A 13368-nucleotide genomic window follows, 5' to 3' on the forward strand; every position below is an offset into this window, starting at 1 on the left:
ATAAAGTGTTCTTAAACATTACTATATATTTATACATGTATTTGTTGCATAAGATTTTTTACACTTAAACAATTATTTATTTCACACGAATAATGCTTTAGAGTGTGCCACTTGAACAGTGGCTTAGTGGAGAGGTAAAGCATATTCCCTTGTGCAATAGTGTTCGGCGCGATTTGCAGGAGTATCTTGTTTTAAGACATTAAGGACCATTCGCGAATTTTCTCGTGTTTCGCGTTCCATCTGTTGCTGACAATTCGCGAGTTTTCTCATGTTACGTGTCCCGTTTGTTAGTGATTCATAAATTACAAAGTTATGAAGATTTTAGAAAGTACAAGTTTTCACAAAAAATGTGCTGTCCCAGGAGTATGTCTTATAGATTTCTTTGTGGTCCTTAATATGTTAAATATTTGCCTCTGGGTAGTTATGCATGGATTTAACGGAAAAAGCATGAAAACGAGATATCTCGTGAATCCCTCCACAATGTTCAGCCTGCTAAAAAAGAGAAATCTCGTGAGCCGTATGCAATGTGTTAACAACGGATGCTAAATATCCTTCGTTTGGTGTAGTGGGGAAGCTTGAAAAGGGAGACAGCACAGATGTCCTTCTCGTCATTTGACTGCAATTCAAAATTACTCACACAACTCTAAGGTCCGTCTGAAAATACCCTAAGTGTTTCTTTAAAGAACGTGAGGTTAATATAATCTAGTTAAGCTTGATCACTTGTTAATGACTTGTTCCAAAATTCGATACAGATCTAGAATGCTACTGAGAAGACCAAATATAACTTGAAGTGGTTTCTAAAGATATCGTTAACATAGGTGCAAATGTACAGAACTGTCATTCCTCTGACGGACCCCCGCTGGTGTGGTATGGTGTGAAGGTTTGGAGAGATGGGTGCCAGCTCAGGCGTAGTCCTCATCGTCTGACAACAGTTCAGAATTATGAGGTACATCCCAAAATATCTCTAATGTTACTTTAAAACGGGATGTTAATATATCTAAACTAAACTAAACCCATTGACGGATCGAATCAAAATTGGATGAAGACCAACATTTCTCATGTTTAATCTATCTCCGTACTTTCTCCAGTCTAGATGTTTGCGTGTTTAGATTTTTAATATTGGATTTACATGCACGAGAAGAGACGAACCAACACATTTTGCAAAGCTGGATTTCGTTCAGTTTCATAAAAATCTTCAAATTTAGAAAAAATGTCAAATACTGTATTATAAGAATGTTGTAGCTTGAGCTGATATGCAAGAGTTTGTGGCCAAACATTTTGCTAAAAATTTCAAACTTTCAATTAACTGTGAATAGTTTCTTTATTTACGTCACTGAATTTTGATTTCGTTATCTATTCCCTTTTTTGCTGACAAAAAAAAATTGCGATAATCATTGCAGCTTATCCGCTTGATTGTAAAATAAACAACGATAAATATAATAAACGCCTAATTATTTCTGGTTCTCCGAAAATACTGATAAAAACTTCCAGTAATAAATATAAAGAATACAAAAAAAAAATCATACTGATGAGTGCCCTTTTAATGTAACCTTTTGCTTCTAAGGTTTTTTCTGCAAAAAATCAACATTTTACTCGAAAAATGAATTCAAATATCGTAGCGTGCTAATGTTTTAGAGTTGATTCATCTGTTTCTATTTTATTTTGGAAATTTTCACTTAAGTAAAGTACAACGATGATACGTTTACAAAAAAATTCATCGTGGCATACTTGTGCAAAAACTCGCACCTACTAAAATGACTAAAGTATTTTTTAACTTAATAAAATTAGAAAAAAAAATATACAGAAATAACTTGGCATCAAAAGAAAATGGATATTAGAAAATTTTAAGCATTGTAAAAATAGTATTTGTGTAATAATTAGCTCCGAATTGACTGAGAGAAACTTTATAATTTTGATTTCTATATGCTAAAAAAATTATTTAAATTTTCGAAAAAGCGATTTTTAGTCTGCACTACTATAAAAGAAATAACTACTTATCACATTTGATAGCTCTAGATTCAATATTTTCCTTATGGAATGTTTTGAATAAATTCTTCATCATGCATGAAAAAGTTTACAAATCGTATCTTTGATTTTAAGCGTTACAGTGCTAAAAAAATCGGTGTCATTATAGTCATATTTTTTGATTGCTACTGTGATTTAGAATAAAATTTTTTCAATCTTTCGTTCTAGCTCTTAGCAAATCGAAATTTGAACTTAGAATATTATTTAATTTAAGCGACAATCTGCCGATAATATTTTTCGTTCTATATTATAATTGTCTGAAAAAATTTTATATATAAAAAAAGAAAGGAAGACAGCAAGAAAAAAGAAATATGTCGAGTGTCCTATAGCGACGACAAAGTCCATAAAAAACCTCTTTTGATTGCATATAATAAGTCCAAATGAATCTCAATACCATACTATGCGCGTTAGAGAAGTTGTAGATTGAATAGAATAACAGTTGTGGTCTGCTGTTTTAAATCCGCCAAATTACTGGATGGCAGCTCATACACAAAATCTGATACAATTACGAAGCGACATTTTCTCTTCAAATCATCATACATAGCGTCATCTACCGGATTCTTAGAAACAACGAAGCCGTGAAGAAAAAATGTTATGAGTCGTTGTAATGTTATACATAGGGATTGCAATACCGGACCAAAATTTCAATATCGGTATTCGGTATTTTTTAAATCTTGATACCGGTTTTAATACCGGTATTAGAAATTTTAGAAAAAGAAAGAAAACACAAGTGTTTCTTTGTTTTATTTGCCAGTTTTGTTAGAGAGTGTAAATGTCCCAAAAAATAATTTGTAACTTATAAATTATAACAGTATATAATCACAAAGTAAAGAAACATCCTATTTATTTAAATCACAAAAAAAGTGTAAATATCACTATTCAGTCTGTGGTACTTTTACAAAGTTTTGAAATGTGATTTAAAAAAAACATAATGCATCAATTGTACTGTCATTAAGACTGAAAACTAATTTTGAGTAAAAATTACCAGCTGTCGAAAACGCTCTTTCGGCATCTACGCTAGTTTGTGGTACTGTTAGCAAGGCGCGATATATTTCAATGTATTTATCTCTAAATCCCTTATCTTCAAATAAAATAAATCGATTTCTCGTCGGATGATTTTGGATATAGCTAATTTCTGTATTGTATTTTGGTTCGTTTAAATTTTTTTATTTATCGCTAATTCTAATTTTTGTTCAAGGGACAATTCCTTTTCACTATCGACAGTAGTGACATCATAATCTTCGATAATTGAACCGAATTCTTCTGAATGTGGATAGGTTTGTGGGTAAAAAATTTTAAGAAAATTTACTCTAAACTTAATCAGATTTGAATTGGTTATTTTCTTTTCTTCATTTTCATTTTTAAAATCATTATAATTATGTAAATACCATAAGACATTTTCTATTTCGGTATGCCTATCTTCTGTGCGATTTTTCAATGGAATATATAATTCTTCAGATAGTGATGTGTGCTGTTCTTTCAATGACTGCAACATGAAATTTATTGTTGCATTAGCTGTTAATAAATTAGAATCTCTCAGACATAATGCCTCAATAGTCAGTTTTATTGGAAGTAGAGCTGATATAGTTCTGGATATTAAGTAGAATTCACTATCTGAAAAATTAATTTACAGGTTTAAGTCGATTATTGCTTTTTGGATTGGATTTCTCAGTTTCAAAAATCGTTCCATCATTAGGAGTAAACTGTTCCAACGTGTTTTAGAATCTAATATTAACATATATTCTGTTTTATTTTCAGTTAGTATATATTTTAGTAATATATCTTTTTTATAGGGGAACGTTTAAATATCTTAACAATTTTTCGAACTTTATAAATTATAGGAAGCCTTTCTTGATAGGTTAATATTTCATCCTCATTAGCAATATCTTTTTCAACAATTACATTGTCATTATCTTCATTGTCAATGTCACTCTCACTCTTACTATTTTCAAAGTTGGAATCCGAAATTTCTATATCCACAGTATTTGGATTCTTCTGTTCTTTATTTTTTTGATATAATACATCTATTACTCCTAAACTTTTTTCATAATTGTTGCCCCATCAGTCGTTATGGTTACAATATTTTCTTTCAGGGGTAATCAATGTTTCACTAATTTAGATTTAAGCAATTAATTAGCTAATTAATTTCGCCCGTTAGGGAGACATAAAAACAAAAACGTATACTATTTTGCTATGTTTCGCGATACCTGAACATATAGTGGAGACAATTTTAAAAAGTTTCTAGTAAATACCGAAAAACCGGTATTTAAACTTGTGAATACCGGTATTACGAAATTGTACAAATGGCTTAAAATACCGTATTCGGTATCCCGGTATTGCAATCCCTAGTTATACAGTATCGAAGAAACGCCCATGTTCCCTAATTATCTCTCTACACGACACTGTCATTTGCCCCAGAATTCTTGGTGAATCTGTATTTGCTTAATCATCTGTATTTGCCTGAGAGGATTAAAGTATTACGGAACTCGTCTTAATTCAAACTTTTATTGTTAATGAAAAAAAGCTAATTAATTTATCGAGTTTCCCATCCGATTAGCAATTGCATTCCACCGGAAAATAAGATGTGCTTTTTATAAAGTCTGATGCGTTGTTTCGTTTAATTGCCCTTTCAGAAATATGGTCCATAACAATAAACTAAAATTTCGTTTAAAAACGATGAAATCGTTTTCATTATGTGTTTCCTGGAGACCGTTTGATCTATAGGTACCACACATGGCACATATATAATTTGGTGGATAAAGAGGAATTAATTAAAAAATTTAATTAATTAAAAATGAAGCTGAATTTCGGTACTTCTCCAGGATAATTCGCAGAAATATTATTATTCAAAGATAAATTTTGCATATTTTCAAATTTTTTAAAAAACTGTCTTTTTATGATAGTAAATAGTTTAATAGTCGTGTAAATATTTCCTACATATTGACAATTTTTAAAAAAAATATTTCGACCTGAAATTCAGATCGTATCCTCAAATATTTGATCCCGTGATTTCCCCCCATTGGTGAAAGTTATTTAAGGTTTATTACAGTAGCTTACAAAACGTAGCTTACAAAACGAATGAAAAAAAAAATTACAGTGTAGCCAAATGTGGAAGAATGCTGAAGGCACAGTAATGTTTTAGAGCGCTATGGTATCATGAGACCGTCAGAAAAGTTCACATATACAATGAATAGAACATATGCAAAACAAAATAACACGGTTTTAGTGTCTGAAGTTTGATGGAATTATGACATGCAAATATGTCTAAACAATTGAAATAGAATAAAATATAACCACTATCTCCGGCGGACTAGCTGATTGCCATAGCCAGTTAGTTCACAATAAAAATATAATTGAAATTTCTTCAGAGTGAGATTATTTGCAAAAGCTGGATTTTAAAATATTCTGGAAATTAAGAATGTGCTCACACTTTCGAACGAAAGATAATAGATTATGAAAATTAAAAAAAGGGCTTATATTAAAGATTAATCTGAATTCTGTTAATTAATTTTCCGAAATATCAGAGAAAAAGATGATAGGATTTTTTTTTCTATTAGAAGATGTTTGTTTAAATACATGGCCCTCGGTTCTTATCAGGAATAATTCATAGTAAATGAATTGTATCTCAATAACTACAGCGAATTTTAGAACGAAATTTGTTATGCATACAGAAAAAGGCATTCGAGATCGAAATATTGAAAAATGTCGATAACCATAATAGAAAGATTTCGAGATAGCAATTAATTAACTATATCAATTAATGCATTTAATTATCATGTCCCCGGAGTCATTTTCTTCGTTTCGGTTCGTTTAGTTATATTAACATTCCGTTTTTTTAAAGCAACACTAGGGCTATTTTGGGACGGATCTCGTAAGTTTGAACCGCGGTCAGTGGATGAGGACGACGCCTGATCTAGTACTCCTTCTCCAAACTTCCACACCACACCAGTGGGAGGACGTTTGGTCCCAACGGATTTAACGTGCACCAGACCCACTTATAATTTTCTTTAATATCAGTTTTGTGAAGGTACCACTATATATAATCTAGTTATAAAAGTTTCTTTTTTTTATTTATTTGTTTTCAGAATTACACTGCATTTCAGTGGCCTGTTATTTTTTTGCTGGTTTTTTTTAATTGATTGAATTGTTACTATCGAGAAAATAGCGCGTGCATTTCTGGGGAATCTTATTCTTTTTATGTATGGATTTTCTATTTATTTCATAAAATTTTAATATGTTTCGCTACATTCAAACAAAACACCCATCCATTCTTTTTACAAAAAAACAAAAATGCATTATTAAAAATCGTTATCAAAACCATTCATCAAGCCTTCATATTTTTCACTGTTCATATTTTTCGCCAGAGAACAACTGAAAATAAAAACAAATGAGCGGGAACAATAAAATCACGAAAGCAAACCCATTATGTAACCTTTTAATGAAATGGCATCGTTACTGTTTTTTAAGTAAACGATGTTTACAAATGTTTCCATGACGACGCCTCGTTTATTCCCCGGCCGGAGGGGTTGCCACTCACCCATTGGCAGACGACAGCTGAGAAAATAGCCCGCATTTAAATGCTGGTCACATCGGACACAGTTTTTGACGTATAAATCAGCATTTTCCCTTTTTTTTTTCTTCTTTTTCCTCCGTCTCGGAGGTGTCGGGACCATTTTGTCCGGAAGTGTTGGGCGATTCATTATTCATCTTTCTATTCTTAAGGAATCCGATTACGCAGCCAAAATGGTAAGTGCTCCGTCTCATATTTTTAGCGAGGGAATGAATTGCTTTGTGTTTCGGATAAATATAACGAGCGACTCAGCTGCTGTGTTGAAAATGGTTGCGATTCATCTTGTATTCCAGTCAAACTTTTGTACTTTCTATTAATACAGAGCAGTAGAGTAGGTCCGCAGATTCGATGTTCTAATTTTTTTTTTTTTTTTTTTTTTTTTTTTTTTTTTTTTATCAAGAGCCCACAAAAAATATTACCAGTTGATGCAAAAATAAACCTTTCGACTCAGATTTGATAAAACTTGCATCATAAACTTCATGCCCTACGATAGGGGTGGGCGGACTTTTCATGGGTACAAGCTACTTCTCATTTTTTCATGGTGTTGCGGTCCCCCCCAGTGGCAAAAGGTCTACAATATTTACAATAACTTAATAATAAATAAATACGGAATATGTACTTACCTACATAACTACAAACATAGCCACTAACATAATAATATCAAATGATGCATTTGATATCAAACAATTCTAAATACATCAGAAAATAAATCCTTTTCATCTAAAATGAGTTCTAGTAGTTATAATGAGTAGAAGACTTAAACGACCTACTGTCCACCAATATCTCGATATATGATCATTAACTGCTAATCTTGCATTGCATTCTAAGGGGTCGTCTGTGAGGAAGGATATATTGTTTTAATTATATTCATCGTTGAAAATGCAGATTCACACAGGTAGGTAAAGCCAAAGAGCGATGTTAAATGATGTGCAACGTTTTTTTTTTTTTTTTTTTTTTTTTTTTTTTAAATTAGGATACTTTACTTTGTCTATTAGATTCCAAAAGCTATGCCTAGGTTCTGAACTACATGTTTTTTAAATGATGTCATTTTGAAGGAGAAAAACTTCGTTTTCATCAAAAGGTAAAAAGAATACGATGTTCCATAAATATATTTCTTTTAGTATGCTCGTCTTAGGGCTTAGTTAAAGACAGTCACCCTCAAATGTCTTGGTGATTCACGGGTCAATACGCGATCGTTTTAATGCCCACCCTTGTTCTACCATATTAAAAAGCAAATGCCATTCTCAAAAAGGGAGAGAGAGAGAAGGTAGTGGAGTATTTATTAAATTATTAACATTTATATCTTGAGCGTGTTTTCAAGGAGAAATTCCTGGCTTCAGTTTTCAATCTCATAACTTGTTTGAGAAATTTCCGGATCTGAAGATACATACATTTTTATAAACTAGACATGAAATATCGAATTTTAAAAAAATGTCAAATTTCGCTGCAAATTAAAAAAAAAAAAATCTTTTTTACCATACTTTTGTTGTTGATTGAATTCTTTGCTTTCGGACAAATTAATAATCCGTTATTCTTTGAGAACACTGTTTTCATTTTAAGGCAAGGTTCTCCAATTTTTTTTTTGAGAAAAATGGCTGTTTTTACTTTTTCGTATATCGTATATATACGATATACGAGTTATCGTATATATACGATATACGAGTTATCGTATATATACTATATACCAGTATTGTAATCCTCACACATGTGAACTCGAGATTCTGTTGAGTCTCCACTTTTTAAACTCCTCCGAGTTGGAAAAACACATTTTAAAAAAATTGTCTGTCAATCTGCCGGTCTCTCTCTGACAAAAATAACATAACTCAAAAATGCTTTCAGTTAGACGAATGTCATTTAGTATACGTTCTTTACACGAAATTTCTCTAGATTTCTATCAAATTTTGAGCAAAATATATTATGCCTGTCTGACTGGCTGTTAGAATAGATGTTAACACATAAGTGCAAAACGAAGAGTGCTCGGTGGATAACATTCGGCACAGAGATTTAACATCTGTAGTGTAAATGCCTATCAAATGTTGACATCAAATTTAACAAGGGTGTGAAGTCTGTACTTTCAGAAGCATGCAAACGCGATAACTAAAAATCTGAATTTTTTAAATATACCAAATGTGGTATGTGCTTTTATGACTGCAATGGCTGTTCTGTGTCACATTTTGGTTTAAAGCGGTTCAGATGAAACGCTTTTAAAATACAAATTCGCCTTGATGACAGGGTATGTGAAAAAAAATGTGTAGGTATGTGTAGGGCGTTAAAGTTTTCCGATTGAGCTGCTTTTTCCCCCTTACTAGCCAATTTTTTAAAGGCTCTTATTTAAAAGTAACGATATAAAAAGTCGCTACTTTTAGCTTGCAACTTCTCAACTAAACAGTTTATTTTTTTCCTAAATCTAAGGCATTTTATGCAGAATCCTTAAGAACATTGTCAAGGGTTGTTAATACGATTGTTAATGACTATTGAAAATGAAACATTCCGCCTCGTTTACGTTTTAATTATTAAAATATCTTACTTTGGTATTTTGAAGAATTTAATGCTTTGGAATTAAAACCAATGGGAGAAGTCTCCCGAGAATTTATTGCACGCTCTCCAATAAAGGCCTCTTCGCATAAAATTGGAAACCTTGGGTGAGTGAGGCCGCGAATGCGGTTTTAATTTTTCAAGGTGTTGCGGTCCACCCAGGGGCAAAAGGTCTACAATATTTATTACAACTTAATAATAAATACGGAATAGGTCCTTACCTACATAACGGCAAACATAATAATAATAGCCACAAATATAATAATACCAAATGATGCATTTAATGTCAAATAATTTAAAATACGTTAAAAAATAAATCATTTTCATCTAAAGTGAGTTCTCTTAATTATAGTTAGTAGAAAACTTCGGTTATATACTGTCCGCCAATATCTCGGTTTATAATTACTAACTGTTAATCTTACACTGGATTCTTCTATAAATGGTCGTCTGTGAAACGCGAACGATATGTTGCCTTAAGTATATTCATTGTTGAAAATCAGATTCACACAGGTAAGTAGAGCCAAAGAACGATGTTAAATTATATAAAAATGAGGATACGTCCATTAGATTCCAAAAGTTATTCTTCGATGAAAATATAATTTGTATTTTCATTTGTTACTTCCCTCTCAGGGACTCACCTTCTTTAGGTGAGTACGGGTGTCCCAAGCCCGAGGGACACCCGTAGAGGGGATCTAGAGTCCCTTCATGCTTACTCTCCTCTACGTCTTCTGCTTTTTGCTTGGTCCTTCCATCTCTCGACGGCAAGCGAGGGAGCTCTCCATGAGAAGCTGTCACCGCTCTGTTTGCTTCTTGCTTCTCGTGGACAGCCCAAACCCCCACGTGTTGGCCGTGCGTGGCAACCCATTAGACGGGTGGTGCACTGTGGTCCCTAGTGTATCATTCGGATGGTAACTTAACAATCTGGTTAGTTTGCTAGGGATCAAGCGAAAGGGCCATTCTCTGGGGCTTGGCGTTAAGGGTGGTCAACGTTCCTGGAGGTGGCTCTGAGCGTATAGGTCTGGACTAGCACCATGGTAAGTGCCGAGGCTGGGGTGCTCAGAGCCGGTAACTGCCATCCCTTGTAGGGCTCGGTGGTGGGCGGTGCCGTCGGGACCCGAACCTCATGACCTTTTGTGCATGGGTAAAAAAAAAAAAGCTCCCTTCAGTGGGCATCAGATTCAAAACGATTTATCATGTTCAAAACATTTCGATAAGTTTTTTATTATGAAAAGAGTATCTTCTACCAAAGATACGTTTCATTCCGTTTCACCTTTTTTAGTTGAGAAAAGTACATCGGCGCATCTTGGAACAGTATCAACTGTTCGGAAATTACGTTCGGGGGATTTGCTCATTGAGGTTCTCTCTCAAAAACAAGCTCACCAGATTATGAAAATGACAAACATTGCATCCTTTCCAGTAACCGTCAGTGCACATTCGACTTTAAACTTTTCCAAAGGAGTAATATCTTGCGGTGAACTTTTTCATACTCCAGTTGCTCAAATAACCAAGGATTTGGAAAGTCAAGGGGTTACTCATGTCCGTCGTATAACAATACGAAAAGATGGACAACTCCTTGAAACCAAGCATTTGATACTAACATTTCATTCGTCTAAAATACCTGAATACATTAAAGCTGGTTACATGAAATTGGCAGTCCGGTCTTATATCCACAATCCCTTGCGATGTTTCAAGTGCCAGCGTTTTGGTCACTCCAAAGCTTCTTGCCGCGGATCTCTAACTTGCGCCCGCTGTGCAGAAATAGGTCATGAAAACTCTGACTGTACCGCACCGGAAAAATGCTTCAATTGCAAAGGTTCGCACACGTCCTTTTCAGGCTCCTGTCCATCGTGGATATTGGAAAAAGAAGTGATTGCTGAAAAGGTGAAGAAAGGCATTTCATATCCAGAAGCAAAGCGAATGGTGAAAGCTCGTAGACCTGTTGATGGATCCAGCTATTCTAATGCTGCCAAGAAAACGCTGGAAACAAGAGGAACTCAGATAATGCCTATAATCACACATGTTGATAATAATCCATTTCAACCATCTTGTGCACCCTCTGAAATTTGTCCCAAATCTGAATCATTTATAAAAGACTTTTCACCCAATATTCCTATGGAAGACACTTCTCAAGATATCCCACAGTGTAAAGTTGCTAGCTTCAAAACTTAGCTAGCTTCAAAACCGTTATTAACAGGAAAAAATTTAAGAAAAACTCCAAGCCTAAAGATAATAAAACCATGACCACAAATATGTCCGATCGTAACACCGACAGTGATATAGAATCAGATAATGCAATAGAATATAACCCTCATGAAACAATTGATGAAACTCCACCTGCTCCAGAATCTTCTATCGTTTCCACCACAGTTGATAAAGCTGTTTTTAAACAAAGTCCCCAAGACTGTCAAGTTCAATGGGTTGATCTTAAAAATTTTCACTGTGAATCTTTAAGTATCCCCATTCATAACAAATACTTGAAGAAACATCGGATCAAAAGATTACAAGGATTTTTTTTTCTTTCCACTTGGTTTTGTAATTTATTGTACTTGTTTTAATGTTATGAGTGTTGCACCTTTCGAATTTCATTGGTATTTTAATCTTTTAAGATTTTTGGAAAAATTTAATTTCTGGGATGCGAGTTGCAATTTTAAAACCACTACTAATATTTATTACTAGATGTCTTTCATTTTATCACGAGAATTTAATTTTAAATTGTATAACTGAATTGTACTTGGCATTTATTAATACCATTTGTTTGGCGCAGTATGGCCATGTTTGGCTCTTACGCCATTAAATCTCACAATACCATACCATACCATACCATACCATCATCTGTTTCTTCAACTTCAATATTGCCAAATGGGTAAAACATGAATGTAACAATTCGTTCTAGCCTAGTAAATTCTTGGAAACGTCCCTCAAATTTGGAGTGAAGTTTTATTTATTAAATTTATATTAATATTTACATAATATTTATCTCTTCTTAATGTACCCCCATTTTTAAACAACTTGTCAGAAATATTTTTGCATTTTTTCTTCGGTATTCCATAAATATGTTCCTTTTAGTATGGAGGTCTTAGTAAAGATGGTCACCCCAAAATGTCTTGGTGTCCACCGGTCGTTCGCATGGTTAAGTCGATCTTGTTGGCTTTAATGCCCACCCTTGGTTTGCTTGCATGCGAAATAACAGACTGCCATTTTTAAATTCGGTTCAAAATTTGATAAATTGTTTTAGATGCTAAACCTGTGAGCAATGTTTTTCACCAAACTCCTTTCGCCAAAAATGTATTTTTCGAACTCGGAGAGATTTAAAACTTGGAGATTCTCCAAACTCTCTTGTTTGAATTTTTTGACGATTAATAGAACTTTCTTTATACTTTGTGAAAGTTTTAAAAAATGGAATTACGTTTCTGTGCTTATCTGGCATTTCGTATTTGCAATTAGTAAGACAACAATTAAAAATAACTCTCAGTGAGAAATTCTCGAGTTTGGAACGCTTTGTCTTTCATGTTATCATGAATATGTTCTTTCCTTCCCTCTTCCCTTGTATTGTTATTAATAATTTTTCTTCAAATATCATGTTTTTTTTTCTATTTTTTCAAGCTGTCACATTTTCTGAATCGCTTCTAAATTTCGATTATTATTTAAATTATGTATTTACAATTTAAACATTGTGTATCTTATTGATCTTCCAATGTTTGATGCAATTTCGCCATATCTGTGTCTTCGTACTCAAATATTCTTCTCCCGAAGAGTCGATATACAACGACAGTCAAAAGAAAGTAAACACCAAGACTGATATAGAAAATATGTTATTTCAAATATATTATTGACTTATAATATAAAGTAGATATATATAATTATTGACTTATTTAAGCAGAATCGAACAACTTGTAAACGTTCAATTAAAATAAAATATATAAATAAACTTGAAAATAAAATCCTCAAATTGTATGCATAAAAAAAAGTAAACACTCATAACTCTTTCTCTTTCAAATGTTTTAATTTTATATATATCATGATTTTTTTCTTGGAGGATCTTGATATGAGTTATATTTTGCTTGAAATTATGTAAATTCCTAGAAAATTTTGAGAGATTTTGAGATGGGGAAGCAAACAACACTAGAAACGAAAAAAAAAATATATTAGATTTGTAGGAAAATAATGAGTCATTACGAGAAATAAGAAAAATTGTTGAAAGTGTTCATTGCCACTACACAGCAATGAAAATTTTCGTA

The 13368-nt window shown here is 33.0% G+C and overlaps 1 protein-coding gene across 7 annotated transcripts in view; it reads left to right on the forward strand.

The window, feature by feature from the left end:
• LOC129957528 (uncharacterized) overlaps nt 1-13368 on the forward strand; it is a 133573-nt gene that overhangs the window by 57265 nt on the left and 62940 nt on the right. Inside the window, exon 1 of one of the 7 annotated variants that reach the window (XM_056069876.1) lies at nt 6615-6771. The exons of the other annotated variants lie outside the window; for them this stretch is intronic. The gene's annotated coding sequence lies outside the window, so the exon portion shown is untranslated. Of the gene's footprint in view, nt 1-6614; nt 6772-13368 lie in introns of those variants that run through there. 7 annotated transcript variants of the gene reach the window in all.

This window comes from Argiope bruennichi, chromosome 11 (genome assembly GCF_947563725.1).
Source record: "Argiope bruennichi chromosome 11, qqArgBrue1.1, whole genome shotgun sequence".
NCBI classification, from domain to species: Eukaryota; Metazoa; Arthropoda; class Arachnida; order Araneae; family Araneidae; genus Argiope; species Argiope bruennichi.